A 17,126-nucleotide genomic window follows, 5' to 3' on the forward strand; every position below is an offset into this window, starting at 1 on the left:
ACACAGGTCGAAACAATCACCATGATTTAATGTCTTCTCTAATGGGGAACAGACATGCAAATGGAGCGTCTGAGACGTCAGGACCAGACAGATCAATCCGGCTCATAAACCCTGCAGCTGCTGGAGCTTTTATCACATTTTTCAACTAGCCCTTTTATATTTCAACTGCCAGGACAAAGAGCGCAAACTTGCAGTCGGCCCTCCCTATCTGCGGTTCTGCGTCCATAGGTTCAGCCACCAGACGGGGTACTATGTTTACAATCCGCGGTTGGTTGAATCCGCGGATGCAGAACCAGCAGACATCCGCTGAGGGTCTGCCAGCTAAGAGGCTTGAGCGTCAGCAGATTTCCTATGGGGGGAGGGGTCCTGGAACCAACCCCCCGCCGAAGCTGGGGGATGACTGTATTCACTGAATACCTAATTGCCTAGATCTGTTCTATTTATTACAGAAAAGTCCAAAGTAGAGGAAGGCATGGTCCCTGTCCTCAAGGAAATAGGAGAGATTACGTCATCCCCAAGAAAACAGAAAAGAATAATGAAATTCTAGATCAGTCGCTGACCTTAAGAAGAAAGAGATCCATGCAGGTTACAGTACCTGCAGACAACATCATGGGGGAGGCGGGAGTTACACCCGAACTTGACTTGGGAAAAGAATGGATCAGGTTGGGAAAAAGAAGGAAGGGCAGGAACAATTATTCCATATCTGGAATGAACACGCACATCAGAAGTCTAAGCCGAGAGCGTCAGGTTCCGCCAGCTGATTGGACTTATACACGGGCCCCGGATCTCACATAGCTTTAGAAGTGGAGAACTCATAGGAGACGGGAGTTGTACCAAAATTGCAAACTTCAGAGTGATTTGAGGGAGAAAAAACAAGTAAATGGTTGGAATGAGGCTGCCCCTGTGTCCCACGCCTGGGTCTGCTACTGCCGACTGGGCCTCATGGATTTTCCCTCCTGTGGCCTGGACGCCCTTCTCCCTGTTCCTCCAAGATGGGGCCAACGCTGCTGTGAGCATCTCCTTCAGTTCTGAATAAGCGAGAGAGGCATCTGCAAAGGGCTGAGGAGTTACCCGTGAAAAGGAAGTTTGAGAATTTACAGAAACAAAAGTAAATAGTGAAAGTAACAGAAACAAGAGGGAAGAGCACCCTTGGGCAGCACAGCTGAGTAGCAGACAGAGCCCAAGGCGGCCGAGGGGATAGGACCGGAAGAGAAAACCGCATGCCCACGGCCTGGGATCAGCTACCTGAGAGGAAGGAGGCACCGGAAGGAGCAGGGGCACACGCCCGGATGTGAGCAGGAGAATAGAAGCAGTACTGTCAACGTCTTGAGAAGGAGCCTCATGACAACCTTTCAGTCAAACTGAGAGGAGGCAGGATGAGCTTGATGGCCAGGGTTACACGCAACATTAGGGATGGCTGCCGGCCTCCAGCATCCCACGGAGGGACATTTTCTCCTCCCTTATGCACAGGATTTCCACAGGATGTCATTTCCATCAGTGCCAAATCAGACTTAATCCGCACCTCAGCTCCACTCCTACATGAGAAGAGCCATCCAAAGGGATTTAAGTAGCTGGGACAAAGCAGATCCTACAAATGTCTTTAAAAGAGAGAAGCTTTGTCTCCCAATGTAAATCTCAAAGATGGTATTTCGGGCAAGAAGCTCTCAGGTTTTTCTTTTAATCTTAAGCCCATAACATTTTTAATGCTATTTTTCAGAAATAAATCTGAAGGAGAAAGTCGCAGGCGGTACCACGGTGACATCTGCCATCATCTTAGAGGTTATGTCCTTTGAATTGTGCTTACAAGTGGGTATTTTAACCAGGTGAGTGGTGGTGCCTGGGTTAGTTATATCTCATGGGCAGAGAAGGGCTCAGTATGCATAGGTGTTAAGTTCCCTAGTCGCCCTTGTAAATCTGATCTGCAATGAGACCCATCGGCCATGGCTTGCCAGCCTCTTGCAATGAATGGACCCCACCTATCTATACATTTCTGAATGGAGCCAGACTCCAGGCTTCTATCAGACTATCTACTTGCAGATTGTCAGTTGACTAGCTACGAGCCCAGGCTCAGACCACTTGGGGTTCAGGGCCTCTGCCCAATGTTGTCAAGCTGCCTGCTAATCTCAGAGCCAGCAGGGGAAGCCCCATACTGGAGGCTGGTGCTGGTTCCATCATTTTTTGCTCAGTGAGCATTTGTGGGCTTGCGCTATGTGTCTTGCATTATGCTGGGTGTGGAAGACCTCATGGTGGGCAAGCTATATTGAAGACTTTGTGTTTTATCCTGAGGGCAGTGGGAAGTCATGGAAGGGTTTCAGGCTGGGGAGTAAACTTCTTACATCTGCATTTTAGATTTCACCTGACTGCAGCGTGGGCAACAGATGGTGGGAGGGGGCTGTCATCTCCCTCCATACTTGGGGAGCATGTGGGCAATCCCGGAAGACCTTTTCAGAGGGGACACCTCCCTCATACAGGAGAGGCCCACACCCCTAATGAGTGCGGGTTGTTCCCAGCCACTGCCATTCCTCTTGTCCTCCTCAGTGTCCCCACATCATGCACTGCTTCTAAATCCACGGAAGTGGCAGAAGACAACCTAATTACTGAAGATTGGTTATGCAAATAGTTCTCTTACGGACTGAGTGGCATCCTCCCAAAAGGCATACGTTGGAGCCCTCACCCCAAGGTGACTATGTCTGGAGATTGGGCCAATAAGGAGGTTATCAAGGATAAACAAGGTCATGGGGTGGAGCCTTCATCCGATAGGGCAGACAGATGTTGTTGTAGGAGGAAGAGACACTAGGATCTCTCTCCGCACGTGCACAGAGGTAAAGCCGCGTGAGGACGCAGAGAAGGCAGCCATCTACAGCCAGGAGGAGATGCCTCACCAGACACCGACCCCGACAGCACCTTGATCTTGGACTTGCAGCCCCCAGAACTGGGAGAAAACAAATGTCTGGTGTTGAAGCCCCCAGCCTGTGGTGTTTGGATGCGGCCGCCCTAAGCTGAGAAAATTACGGAAGCCTTCTCTTTCCATTTTCTGTGGTTATAAACCCCCCCAAGCTTCCCGTGCGACGACAGGGGGTGGACTAACTGGAGAACAGGTTATTGTTCAGGAGCGACAGGGCTCTTTCTACACTAGTGAGGAAAGCAGGCGGGCAGGATTTCTAGCTATTACCTGGCTCAATGCATCGTTTCAATCATTAAAATGTCTTTGATGAGATTACCCATGACTCTACAGATGCTAAACCCTCTGACAGAAGAGCTTCAGGCATTTGTCACGTCGAGTCCGAGTTAAGAAAATTCGACCATCTACACAGAATTAAGCAGATGTGTCTGAAACAAACATATTCTCTTTTCCTCTCCTTTTGCTTTAAAGCAAAGCCTAGCAGTAGAGGATTTACTATCCTCCATTTAGCCCCTGAAAACCCAGGGTCAGAGGGGACCAGCAAGACTTGGGGTTCTGGGCTGACAGAGCCCCACTATCTTGTAGCCGCATCCTCTGGGGGCATGGGGCCCCTGTCGTCCCTGTAGCAGAGGAGGAGAAGCCAGAGCATCATCGAGGAGTCGTTCACGGCCTCAGCCAGGCGGGAGTACGTCACAGACGAGGCAGGAGCCCCCCCAAACTTAAGGGAGTTGGAACTGTAATTTCCCGTGTGCCCGGAAGGAGACACGTGGGAATGGACTTGAACACGTAGCCTCTCCTCTGCCACAGTTGCCAGAGCGTGAGAACCACCAGATGGAAAGCAGCATTCCTGATTATCAGACTCCAAATTGTGTTTTCAGTGGAACCGTTCCTAACTGTGCGGTTACAGAGCTGGAACTCAGGCTGCCACTCACCCTCCTCCCTCCGGGGGCCTGCCAGATGAACCGCCAACACAAACACCACTAGACAGATAAAAATGGAGTGCCCCATTATCCATGGCTGGGCAAGCTGTGATACCCCGGCACAAAAGTTGGTCCTAGCTGGATAGAGAACACCTCTTAGCTGGAGGCTGAAGTGGGCTTCCTTCTTCCTGATCCTTCCTCCAGGAATCTAAGTGCTGGGGGAGAGAGAGAGTGACCCGACCCAACCAGCAGCATGGACAAGCGCAGCAGGCGGGGCTCACCCAGCGGGATGAAGGCCCAACGGAAAAAAGTGGGAGATGGCCGGGTGCTACCCCAGGGGATGCGGTAGGTCCACCTGGGCAGGAATGGAGGGGAGCTGAGAGAGGGGAAAAGAATGTGTGGGGTCTGAACATGCCTTTAAGGCCGGGGTTCTGGCCACAGGCAAATGGGGTCCAGACAATGAACGGTCAGTTTGGAGTGAGGGAGGGCCATCTAAAGGCAGGGATGGCAGTGACCCCAGAGGGCAGGGAAGGCTGTGCAGAGCTGCCTTTCAGGAGGGAGCACAGTCCAGATGGGCACCAAGGGAGCTGCTGCACGGCCTGAGCACTCCTTGGCAGGGGCAGGAGGGGACTGACACCGCCCTCCGCCTCCTGGGGGCCCTGCTGGCCCCATCACAGCAGAAGGCTGGGCTCTGCCAACGAGTTCAGCCTCTTTTCTGCTCTAGAAGCTCCTTCTTGGTGAAATGCAGACCTGTTTCTACATCAAAATGAGCATTTGCGCTGGGGCTCATTTTCACTACTTGCTCACCTGGCCCCAAATCGAGCAGGCCCCGAGCTGGGGGTGACAATCTGCAGTTCACAGGAGGGGAGCCCAGAGTCTCCTCCTGGATTCTCACGGGCCCGCCACTCACCTGCCTTCCAAGTGGATTCCTGGCAAAATCAGGTTAGCCCAGTATACAGCACGCAAGTGATCAGAAACGTCTATTCAGATAAACCTCAGCCTAAAAAGAAAGCCGATTCTTTGTAAACAAGCTAATGGGAGTGAACTGTTTTGGTTTCCTGAACCACTACCTTTTAAAGAGCAAACTCTTTGCCCGTATGCTGGAATACAGCGGACTCCCCAGCCTGGGCCTGCCAACTCATCCCATCCAGCCGGAGGGGACCAGCAAAGAGGCTCACAGTTCCTCTCTAGAGGAATCGAGTTCTGATTTGCAGAAAACTTCAACTCCGATTTCATCACAGAGCAAACGATAATTAGAGGACTCTCATTATCTGCTTGCGTGCCTCAAGTGGAGGAGACAGCCAAGTTATTGCTTTTTTTCCCCCTTGGCTGTAGCTTTTGGCAGAGTTTATGCCATTACAGCATCTTTCATTTTAGGACTCCAAAGGGCTGCTCGATTTTTCGTTAATTATGGGACGGTTGCTATTTATCATGATAGGGAGCCAGCATCAGAACCTTCATTTTTCAAATAAAAAATGTAAAACACAACCCAGTTCAACGGCACAGGCAAAGTCACACATGAAGACTTGCTCTCTGCAAGCACTGGTCTTTCAGTTTCCAAATTCCTTTACGTCTGGAATGTTCTTTGCACCCTCCCTCCCCCACTCCTCCCCCAGCCCTTTCGCCTGGTTAACTCCTATTCATTCTTCACTTCTCAGATGAAACATCTCTTTCCTGATTAAATGCTTTCATACAACTGCGTGCCTATTTTTCATAGCACTTACCATAATTTGAAACAATGGTATTTCTGTGTTTATTTGACTGGCGTCTGTCTCCCCCACTGACCATAAGCTTTTTGAGGGCTGGAACTGGTCTGTGCTCACCCATCACTACATTCCAAATGCCCAGCACCAGAGGCAAGTGGCTCAGTGAGCGTCTGCTGCACGGATGGGTGGAGGCACGGATGGGTGGACTTGCTGTCTGTGTAGCATACAATTTTGCACAGCAGAAATACATGTTTAAATGTTCTTGTGATACAAATCAAAAGTTGTCACCGTGTTCTAACCTTGATGTAAAAGTGAAAATGACAATTTCAAGATAAAAGCCAAGGTCGCCGTTCTCAAATGACACCTTGCACTTGTCCTGGCTGTCGTGAGCGAGCCCTTTGTTAAAGGGAAAGATCACTCCTTCTGCAAACAGGAACACATGGTGTTTACACACATGGAATAACACTGCAATATCGAGTCACAGAAATTAATTGCTAAGTTTTGAGCTCTCCAGCGATAACTACAGCCAAAATCCTTAGTCACAGAGCAGCTGAGCAGCACCGAGATGTGACAGGATGACCCACGTGACTTCTCCAATAAGGGAGCATCGCTAAGATTGCACTGTGCCTCAAGAATATTAAGTGTGTTCTTACTTGCAGTTTCCAATTACTTCAATATCCAAAGATCTCCGATGACAATACAAGTCAGCCAAGGAAACAAGTCTCTGTAGGAGATCTCGATGAGGAATTTGCAATAGAGGAAGCAACGTGAAAGCGTGTATGAAGCTTGTGATGCAGACTCTCCTACGCCAAATACTGAGCAGGGTCAGTCCCCAACAAGATTGGGAAATAAGTGAGATTTGCCTTGGGTCCTCTCCCACCACCCTCCCTCTCACCTTTTTCTGTTCTATGCACCCTCTGTTCCTCTCCCAGCTCAGTGCTCGCCCCCCACCCCATGGTTCAGAATCCTTGCCCACCCCATTCAGCCTCCCACCTAACCTGCAGCCTGGGCTCCGACTGTGGCTTCCTGTCCTCGTCAGCGTGCACGCTCTGCGTCTCACCCGCTCTGTACTGTCCTCTCCTGTACCACTTGGCTGGTTCCAGGAAGCATCTTGACCAGATGTCAGTAATGAACAACAGGCCAGGTAGTACCCCCAAATATATTTTAATTGGGGCCAGAATCACCCCCAAAGAGTGATTTTACTAATGGTAGGAACTCAGGCCTCAGCTCTGAGACAGTAATGTACCAAAATTAGAATAAGCTGAGATCAAATTTTCCTGTGCATGAGACAACTTCCTCGATCACAGAGAAAAGTCTCTCTGGTGTAACAAAAGACCCAAGAGGCTGGAATTACTTCATTGTTTTACTTCTGAAATTTCCAAGACTCTTTTTGCAGCTGTAGGATCCCTGAGAAGACCTGCCAATAAAAAACAGAAAACAAAGATCCTGCCTGTGTCCTGGGCAGCTCCCCCATCCCCCAGCTCTGGGAGTTATTGGTTCAAACTAGTGAACAGCAAAGTGGGGCCTTTTCAGTTTATTGCCTTAACGTACCTCAGAGCTGAAAGCGTACAACACAACAAAATAAATGGAGCCAGAAAGTCACTAGGCAATGAGAACTGGCAGTCAGCATTACGTCCTCTGAAAAAACAGAAGCCGCTGCTGCTATCCTGCCTGGGTGGGGTTCTTTTTCTGCTTCTGATGTCTTTGAAGGTGAAGTCCATTTCAGACAACAGAGAATAGGGTTCCCGCAAGGTCACATGAACTGATGAACTGTTCCTCTCAGAGCCTCACAGTGGTGGCAAGACAGACAGTCCTCCCTGCCTCAGGGGGAGTGGGGGCATCCAGAGAGCATGTCATTCCTGTCCCCCTCTTTCTGCCCCCGGTCCAGACTCTGGCCTGCAGCATCCTCCCAGCCGACGCCCAGCCCCAAGCTGGGGACACCACCATCAGTCCTCCTCACTCATGACCGGCACAATCTGTCCAAATCCAGCGAAGAGGCCAGCACAGGACGGGTCTGAGTAAATGTCTGCTGGTTGGTTGAGTGAATGAGCATGAATGGATGAAAGGCTGTACCAAACCCTGAGAGCTTTCTTAATCTGGGGAGCAAGTTAGTTTCATTTTTCACATCTCTGTTGAACTGGTGGGAGAAAAAGTTGGCACTTTGAACTAGAAATTCTTCACAACCGCATCACGTTTCGAATCACCAAGACAGTAGGCAAACAGGTTTCCCTCCACGATCACTCAAGGCTCAGAGAAGCTATTCAGGCTGGAGTTGAGCTGGGCAGGAGGTAGGGGGTCTGAGAGGAGGGGAAGATATCTGTGGTATGTATGACATGGGCATTTTTTTAAAAAAAACTTACGCAATGCATTCTTACGGTTTAAATTTTTTTTTAATTAAAAAGTCTATAGTGGAAAGTCTCACCACCCCTGTATTCTCTCTACCTGTTTTCTACCATCCAGGTAACCACTATCATCATCTTCTTGTGAATTCCTAGACTTGCTTAGTCTATATATTATCACCCACCACCACCTTTTTAAGCAAAATGTAGCGTACTGTATACACTGTTCGGCACACTCTTTTTTATAGTTGCGTGGTATCTGTTGTATGGCTGTGCTGTGATTCACCGGCCCTCTGCTGATGAGTGTTGGCGTTGCTTCCAGCCTGTTATTATTACAGATGGTGTTGCAATGAATAAGCTGGCGCAGAATTCATCACGCATCTGCGCAAGTGTATCTGCGGGATAAACGCACGGAAGTGGAAGTGTGATCGCTGGATCCTTTTCCGTTTGCTTCAGTGGGCACCGAAACATCCTGGGTCAAGACGCCTACGTCAAAACAGCCACATCAACGTTGATGCAAGAAGGGAAACCCGCTTTAGGGGCATTGACTAGTGTTGGAAAAGAGGTTGATCAACTTTCACCCTCTTCCAATCCCTTTCTTAAATGTTGTGGACATTTATTATATTTTTGGCTACTCAGAACCAAAACTTTTAAAAATGGCCTGGATACCAAACTTTAAATAGTGTCTTCTGTTTACATTTCCCAGAAGCAGAGATGACCTTAGGCAAAAATCTACACACAGCAAATGCCTAATGGCTCCTTTGGATAGTCAGAGACTTGGCGGGAGCAAGACGGGAGAAATGGTAAAAAAGAAGGATGTTTGGAGGAAAATATACCAATAAACACTTCAGACTTAGGCCCAGAGTATGTGGCTCTCTGTGCCCACGTGCACACATACTCACGGTGTGGTGTGTTCTTTATAAGCAGGTTGTTCTGTGTATGCTATAAAAATTGAGGCAAGCATGTAAGAGAAATTTTCAATAAATGGAGAGACAGGTGTTGCTATTAGATAAAAAGTTTCAATATTGTGACCAACAACCCCGCCCAGCCTCACTCCTGAACCCCAGATCCACATATCTAGCTACCTACTCCACATCTGCATTTGAATGTCTCCAACCTCCCACGTCCAAACCTGAGCTACCCACATGCCCCTCAAACATCTCCCCGACTGTGGTCTCCCCATCACAGTTGACGGCCAACCCATTCTTCCAGTTACTAAAGCCAAAAGACTTGAAGTCATCTTTCAACTCTTCTTTTTCTTATACATCCCACAGCTGGTCTATCAGGAATCATGTTGGCTGTAATTTCAAGAGAAATTACAGAATCCCAGCATTTCTCACCATCCCTCCTGCTGCCAACCTGGTCCAACCACCATCTTCTCTCACCTGGATTACTGTGTGAGCCTCTCACCTCATCTCCCTGATCAAAATCCATTTCACTCCTGGCCTGGTCCCCATCACCTTTCTAATCTCATCATTGCCACTCTCTCCCTTACCCACTGTCGTCTGGGCACTGGGGACTTCTGCCCTGGACGTCCCCTCTGCCTGCAATGTCCTACCCATCGATGTCCCAAAGGCTCACTCCCTCACTCCTTTAAATCTCTGCGCAGTTGTCACCTTTGCAAAGAGGCCTGTCCCCATCATTCTTTCAGATGAGGACTCTGCCCCTCCCCGCCCCACCTCCCTTTCTGCCCTTTCCTGTCCTGTGTTCGATAGGCTTATCCTCTTCTAACATACGGGCTGTAGACTTTACTAAATTATTACTGTTACCTTTCGTCTCCGTCGTCGGACTGTAAGCTCCTCCAGGACAGCTGTTGTCTGTTTTGTTCACGGCTACAGACCACACCCCTCAGGCATGTCTGGCGCACAGCAGATACTTAGAAAATACTTGTAGAACAAATGAAGAAGTTTTCTCCTTGTAAATTTCTTTTTTTATATATAATTATCATGCACCATTTTAATAGTTAAAACATTTGGGTAAATGTACCATGAGATATTTTTTCTCACCAATCAACTCTTTTCAGTGACTGATTAACCCAACAGGGGTTGTCTCCTTGAACTTGAACAGAATTAAACCCATGAATCTCCTAACTTGACGTTACCGCCCCTCAAGTTGATCTGCAGCATCCGGTCTACCAGCCAGCCTGATAGCCAAAGCCGCTTAGCTGATTTTTTTCAGCTGGTGGTGACTTCCTTCCAGCACTAGCCACAAATATTCTCTTCGCTCTGTAACCTATATTGACCTGCGTCCTTGTCCTTTCCTCACCACTTGTCCATGACCAGGGGCCAGTTAGAGTGTTTCAAAGGGAAATCGGAGGAGTGGGGTTAATCCTGAGGATCTGCCTTGGGGTTGTTTTGAGGATCAAGTGCATCGTGCCCACCGGAAAATGTTTCCAACAAAGGACAGTTCATTATGCCAGCTCCGCTGCAGAACAAGCTCTCCAGCTGCGCCCCCTTCATTTGGAAAGTTTGGGAGAGCCCCTCGTTCAGGCGGAATTTGCCAGGGCTGTCCTTGTTTTCCACAGTCACCACTCTCTCGGCTCTGAAAAGAGATGTCTGCTTGCCCGTGTTGTGAGATCGCCTGCACAGAGGCACCCTCGACCCGTCACGTGCACACAGTAGGCACTCCTCGGGGAACGGAAGAACCGGAAGATCACAGGCCGTGCGGCCACGGAAAGAACACCTGTGGTCTGGTCTGGGAGCCACGGCAAAGTTAGCACATTCAGATGAAGTCCAGTACTGAGTAGAAATCAGCCATCCCAGAGGGTAGATTTCCATGACCACCTCAAGCACACATTTCTGCAACCCCAAGTATCGTTGTCCTTCACTGTTGCTGCTTCGTAAGACTCACCAATCACAGCGCCAAATGCAATTAAGACTTGAGGCATCTCCCACTTTCCATTTTAGTCAGAGATATTAATGCCAAGCAACTTCTTGAAAAGTCAGAGTTTCCAGAACTCTGTGCCCAAATTTCAGACCAAGAGCTGGGAACTGATGGAAACCCCATGTAAACCTAACCCCACACAACCTACTCAGGTTTCCTAACATTTAACCCAAGTGATCTCATTTGGATGGAAAGAAAATTTTATGTATTGCAGAATTGAATGAAGTCCTAAATGGATTAAAGGAGAATCTGTTCTATTTGCCATTTAGTCTGGGCCGGGAGAGGCCTCCTTGCCCTCCAAGGATGCATCTCAGGAAGAGAAAGTGGATTGTGAGGCGATGTTCTGAGAGTTCTGCCCACAGCCAGGCGGCAGGGGAGGACCTGGGGGCACAGAGGCCATTCCACTTAGAAACGTCCCACTGCAGGTGCCGATTAAATCCCTGTGCTGAGAGGCAGTCAGGCATGGAAGACGTCGTGAGTGTGAGAAGATTTAGAGGCACCTATGCCATTGGCGGCGGGTCTCTTCCATCGGCCTGCTAACGGGGTGGGATCTGGGCACACCCGTGACGTGAGGTGGGGCATTCCAGCCACTGACCCTGGGACTCAAAGAAAGAGTGTTGAGGGAGTGAAGAACAAAAGGCTGAAACTCAGATCATTATCCTACTACTAATTTTATGAGGCCACTGTCAGCTCTCCGGGCCTCAGTTTACCTTCTGTGTAGTGAGGGACTTGAGCTGGAGGATCTCCGAGGTCAGGCTCTCCGGCCACGGGAAGTGGGAGACTGCTCCCGTTCACAAAGGCTCTTCCTTGTGGGGTTCCTTGCTGTGGGCCCTCCAGAACCCCTGCCAGTGCCGTCTTTAGAAACTGGCATTTTATTGATTTCGACAGGTGCTGTCGTGGTTCTTCTCTTCTATGTGTTTTAACTGTTATTATTTGCCCCTGTGTCCCGAGGCCGTGCGTTGGGACTGGGTGAGAGTTCGTGAGTCAGCCCTGGAGTTCTGCGTTGGGGGCCCAACAGCTCCGCGCATGATGTCACCGCGGTCGTTTCCCTTCCATCCACGGGGCTGCTTCGACGTTCTCTTCAGAGCTGAGGGAGGCTTCTTTCCCTTTACCCCCCCCCCCCCGCCTTGAAGATGCACAGGGCCCTTCCCCAGAGTTTGCCCTCCTCTAATACAACAATAAGCCTCTTGTTTTGTTTCCCGTGTCATTGCTGTCATTAGCTTCCCATCTCCCTCAGAGCCACCTCCATGTGGGACCGGTGAGCCCATCTTACTCTGGGGCATGAAGTCCATGCTGGGCTGTGTGTCTATCCGCTCCTCTCTCTGCCCTGTTCGGTTCCTCCTTTGTTCCCTGCACGCCGCACTGCAGGCTTGGGATGCTGATGTCAGGAACATCATCTTCACTACCCTCTCTACACCCTGCGCGAGGCCTTGCACTAAGTCAGGCTCAGTGCATGTTGTTTGAATTTAATTGAAGGGAGAGAGTGAGGAATTTGCATTTCTCCCAAGTAGCATCATCCTAGAGCAGCTGTGCTCCATCCCAGAGCTGGTACCCCGACCAGGACAGGCAAGACCACGGCTAAAAGCAAAGAGACTATGGGGTTTTTAGAGCATCACGGTGCATGTCAAATCCAAATGATATGAGTGTTCTCCAAAAAAATCCCATTAAATACAGTGAATTCCTAGAATACTTTGCGGTTGGAGACAAAGAGTGGGAGAGATTGTTTTTTGCCTATGCTTAAAAAATATTTCTTGAATAAACAGCTACATAGAAAAGAGGGACCAGAGCAAAGGCAAGCGTCCCCTCAGCCTCCCCATCTCCCTGGATCCATGTCAGCTGCCTCTGAGAAGCAGGGCCCACCCCAACACCAGCGTTCTCATTTTCCTGGATTTCTAAAGCTACAGGTTTCTGCTTGATTATATTTGATTTGTGTGACAAATATTTATAGAGCTCTGTGTGCCAGGCGCCTTCTTACCGCAACATGTATTAGCTCATTTCAACCTCACGGCAATCCCAGGAGGTCAGTATTATTATTATTATGAATCTCCCACTTGCTGATGAGGAAACTGAGGCACAGCAGAGCTAATGTGGCCACACGGCCAGCGGGTACCAGCCGCACAGTGTAACCCTGGCGGTTCAGCACCAGAGGCCGTTTTCAACCACCGTCCTAGGCTGCCTCCAGCTTTGCCACGGATGCATGGTCGGTGGTTCCTGTGTCCTGCAAGCATCCTGATGGGCGGGACCACGACTCCTCCAGCCTTTATCACATCCTGCCGCCATGTTCACTCAATAAGTGTTTATTAAGCCCCTCTGTGTCTAGAACGTTCTAGGTTCTAGGAATACAGGAATGAACCAGGCTATCAGGCTCCTGCCTCATAGAGCTTCCATTCTCATGAGGGGACACACAATGCCCAGGTGAACAAACCAACTCACCAACTGAGAGGATAATTAGAGTTCATCACAAGGGCGATGAAAGGGATGGACAAAAGTAATGGGTTAAGGAGAACCCGAAATTGAGGAGCCTGTTAGATCAGTGGTAAGAAAGGGGCTCTCAGGGGAGGTCACACCTGCTCTGAGTCCTGAGCAAAATCAGCCAGCCCTGTGAGGGTTTGAGGGACAAGAGCTCCAGACAGATCAGCAGGTGCAAAGGCCCTGAGGGAGAAATGGGCTTGGCAAATTCCAGAAAGAGAAAGGTGCCTGGAGAGCAAGAAGCAAGGGGACAAGGGAGGTGGCAGAGCTCAGTGGTCAGGTCTCAGAATTTGGGGCCCTTGCCAGGTTTCGAGAAGCCATGGGTCGTGGCACAGCGCTGAGTCCCGGGAAACATTAAATGACTCCCACACCCCTCAACCTGTGCTCTCAGCACCGCCAGCAGCCCGGAAACATGGAGCACTGCCTCCAGGGCGCCGGGTTATCCCCCCGCGGCTGTTTCAGTGGGCGCCGTGGGCAACCACGCTGACCCAGAGGCAGATTCCCTGGGTTTCAGTTCCTACTCTCCAATTCACTAGCTGCATGACTTTGGGCAAATTATTGAAACTAAGCTTCCATTTTCTGGCCTGAGAAATGGGATCATAGAGTACATATTCCAGATTCCCGTGAGGATGAGATGAGATGACGCGTGTCAGTGCGGGGCACAGCTCTAGGATGTAGGACGCCAGCACTAAGGCAGTTTTACACGGCGGTGTGACTTGTATTGATCTTGGGGGTAGATCAGCCCTAGAGCGTAATCGCTCCTGGTAGAAAGTGCTGGAATCTCTGGCACCAGCTCTGTAGGTTTCTGGGCTGACAGCAGCAGATCAGTAAAAAGGGTCTCAGAAAAAAAGGAGTAAATGCAATCCAAACACCTCCTATTTCTCAAATAGCGTGATCTCTACTATTCTTTTTTCGTGCAACATCCTGGAAAGTTCTAATCTTGCTCTTTCCAAGCCCGACTCTGTTTCATGTCAGCGTCTGCGCCCAGACAGCCTCAGAGCAGCGTGACCTCTGATGGAGAACTGCTGGCTGAAAACGCACCGGGACAAGAAACTCGGTCCTCGGCCAGACGGAGAGCAGCGTGGCTCAGCCGGGAGGCCACGGCCAGGGCGTCTGTCCATCAACCAGCAAAGCCCCAGGTTCTGCCAAGCGCTTTCTTTTCTCCGGCGTCCCAGGGAGCGTGAAGGACCCAGCCCTGGCGCCACCTCCTGGCAGCCTCGGAAACCAAAACAGACGCTTCACACTGGGGACCCCTCCCCGCTCCCCGGGACAGAAATCACATTCAGGGGGAAACTGGTAATTTCATAGTTACTCCTGTATTTTCAGCCTCCTGTTAGATATTTCAATCAGGAAGAGCAGATGTCAACAGTCGCAGCCACGTGTATCCCCAGGAGGGACCACGCCTGCTGTGCCACTGCGCCCTTTGTTTCTGTAAGAGCCATCACCCAGCAGAGGCACCCAGGAGTCAGAGGCAGCAAGGAACTCTCGGGGGGGCAGGCTCTCGGCCCCACCCTTACGAGAGGCTATCCTCGGCCCCAATCCACATCCTCCAGTCATCCCGCTTCCTGCAGACACTTGGCACAGAGAAACCGCAGCTGGAAGCTGCCTTCAGCCAGGTGGGCTCCCAGCTCCCCCAGAACCTCAGGTCTAAGTCCACCTCGGACCCAGGATCTCATGGTAACGATCATTTTGGGGTCTGCTTTCCCTGGGAAAGAAAAGATGGCTGCCCTTGTCATCACAGCCACTGACATTTTCCAGGGCTTTGGTGAGCCCAGGAGGCTCCCCGCCCAACTGGGCAACTTCACAGTTGTATGCAGCTCCACGCTCACCTGAGAGCCAGGGAACGTGGCATCAGCAGGCACAGGGCCTGAACCAGCTAGAAAAAATAAATCTGCAGGGCTGCTGGCGGAGAAGTAACCAATGTCTCAAAGAATGCTGGCTCATCCTCTGGGGGGACAGCAGGACGGTTTTGAAGACAGGAAAGTCACAGGCTGGGCTGGGTCTGCTCTTCCCTACTCAAGGATGCATATGTCTTGTTCTAAATGCATGAGTCCTTTCTGCCCGCCAGCTAGTGTGACAAGCGCTCACCTACAGCTCCTCGCTTCCTCTCAACAACCAGCAATTGGTACCGTTTTTGTTTCCACGCAATAGATAAAGAAACAAGCTGAGAGCTTAAATAACTTGCCCAAAATCTTAGAGCCAGTAAACGGCAGAGGCAGTATTCAAGCTCAATCATTCTCCTTCCCCTTAACCACTATAATAAAGTACTGCTCAGGGGCCTGGACGTAGGATTTTTGCAGGCGCTGCTGAAAACACAGCTATTGCCTATATTCGCAGGATGAATGCAATAGGATAAGTCTGCACAGAGGAAGGGGTTGCTCTCTCTCCAAAGCCCTGGGAGTGTGCATGGCGGGGAGAGGAGGAGCCACCGCCGAGTCCTTCTTCTCCCTGAACAGCAGGTCCCCAGTACAAAGCCTTCCTCTCAGCCTCCATGCCCTCGCCACCGTGACGGACCGCAGTCCTCACCCCAGCCAGCGTCCGGGAGCCGACAGCAATTTTCTCACACAGTCTAGGCCTGACGATTGATTTCTCACGGTTATTTGCAAAAGCACAAATACAAATGCTATTAACTGGTGATAAAACCAGCCAGCCGTTTCTAAAAGCCGGGGCTGGCAACTGCTCGGTGGTCTTTGGGGACCTCGGTTGGCCAGATCCTGCTAAAGCAAATACTTCTTTTTGATAGGAAAATGCCAAGGGAGGCAACCTTGTCTTTTGCTCTTTCCAAATTTATAGAGTGGTGAGGTCCGGCTGGGTCGGGGTAAGGCAGCAGTCTAAGAATCACGTAAAGCTCCCAGGATTTCTGATTCCACAAACTACCCACCTGCCTCTATACATAGATTCCATATTTTTTTTCAGATAACATTACTTTGTTGTTAAGTAGGAATTTAATAAGCATTCGTTCGCCATCTGTTGGGCTCCCGGCGCTGGGCTGGGCACTGTGGACACCACAGGAAGGTCACCACACCTGCCTTCAAGGTGCTTATCATCCGGTCGTGGAGACAGGACCACACCTGCAGCTCAAGGATGAGACGGGAGGACAAGCCAGCTGTGCGATGGAGACGTGCAGACGACAGGGCGGTCATGCTCAGAAGAGGGAATGGTCACCTGGTGGGAGCAGTCGGGGGCGAGGGCAGCCCGCTGATGCTGCCAGCCACCAGCCCCTGACCTCATGCTCCTCATTCGACCTCAGTTATTGGATCTGTAAGAGGACAGAGCTCAGCTGTTCATACAAGAGTGTGTTTTGAGCACTGACCATAAACTGGGCACTATTTGTGGTTCTGGAGACACAGTGCTGGGCAAGACAATGAACCCCGTAACAATTTTATATTCTGGGGACGGGGAGGGAAGGCAGGCAGTCGACAGATGAACGGATAAATACATTCCACGGCAGGTCATCACAAGGGCTGGAAGAAAAGTAAATCCAGAAACGAGGCTGGTGAGTGGCCAGGCTGCCCAGGAAGGGTTATTAGGGGTGTCGCCCGTCAAGTCACATTAGATTGCAGACGTGGATGATGTGAGGGGCAACCAACTGAAGTCTATAGGAAAAGCATTCCTGGAAGAAGGCAGGGCAAGGTGGAGCCCCAAGATGGGAGGGACTTGAAATGCTTGGGGAACGGCCCAGACGTCAGTGTGGCTGGGTCATCGCGGGTGTCTGGGGAGTGGTGGGAAATGAAGAGCCACCAGGAGGCCCGTTATGAAGGGCCAAGGTGAGGAGTCCAGGTGGGAAGCCTCGAAGGTTAAGAACGTGTCCCAGAGTCTCCAAACCATCTTCCATCCTAAGGGGCAGGACGTGAGCAAGATGGTCCTGAAGGAGTAGGATCTGGAAGGGAGGAGTCCATGTGGGCTT

The 17,126-nt window shown here is 50.4% G+C and overlaps 1 long non-coding RNA gene across 1 annotated transcript in view; it reads right to left on the reverse strand.

The window, feature by feature from the left end:
- Positions 1–6,820, reverse strand: part of LOC123289067 (uncharacterized) — a 56,597-nt gene extending 49,777 nt beyond the window's left edge. The window contains exon 1 of the long non-coding RNA XR_011506074.1: positions 6,527–6,820. This is a non-coding gene — a long non-coding RNA (uncharacterized lncRNA). The remainder of the gene's footprint in view (positions 1–6,526) is intronic.
- Between the last annotated feature and the right edge of the window lie 10,306 nt (positions 6,821–17,126).

Source organism: Equus asinus, chromosome 9 (genome assembly GCF_041296235.1).
Source record: "Equus asinus isolate D_3611 breed Donkey chromosome 9, EquAss-T2T_v2, whole genome shotgun sequence".
Lineage (NCBI taxonomy): Eukaryota > Metazoa > Chordata > Mammalia > Perissodactyla > Equidae > Equus > Equus asinus.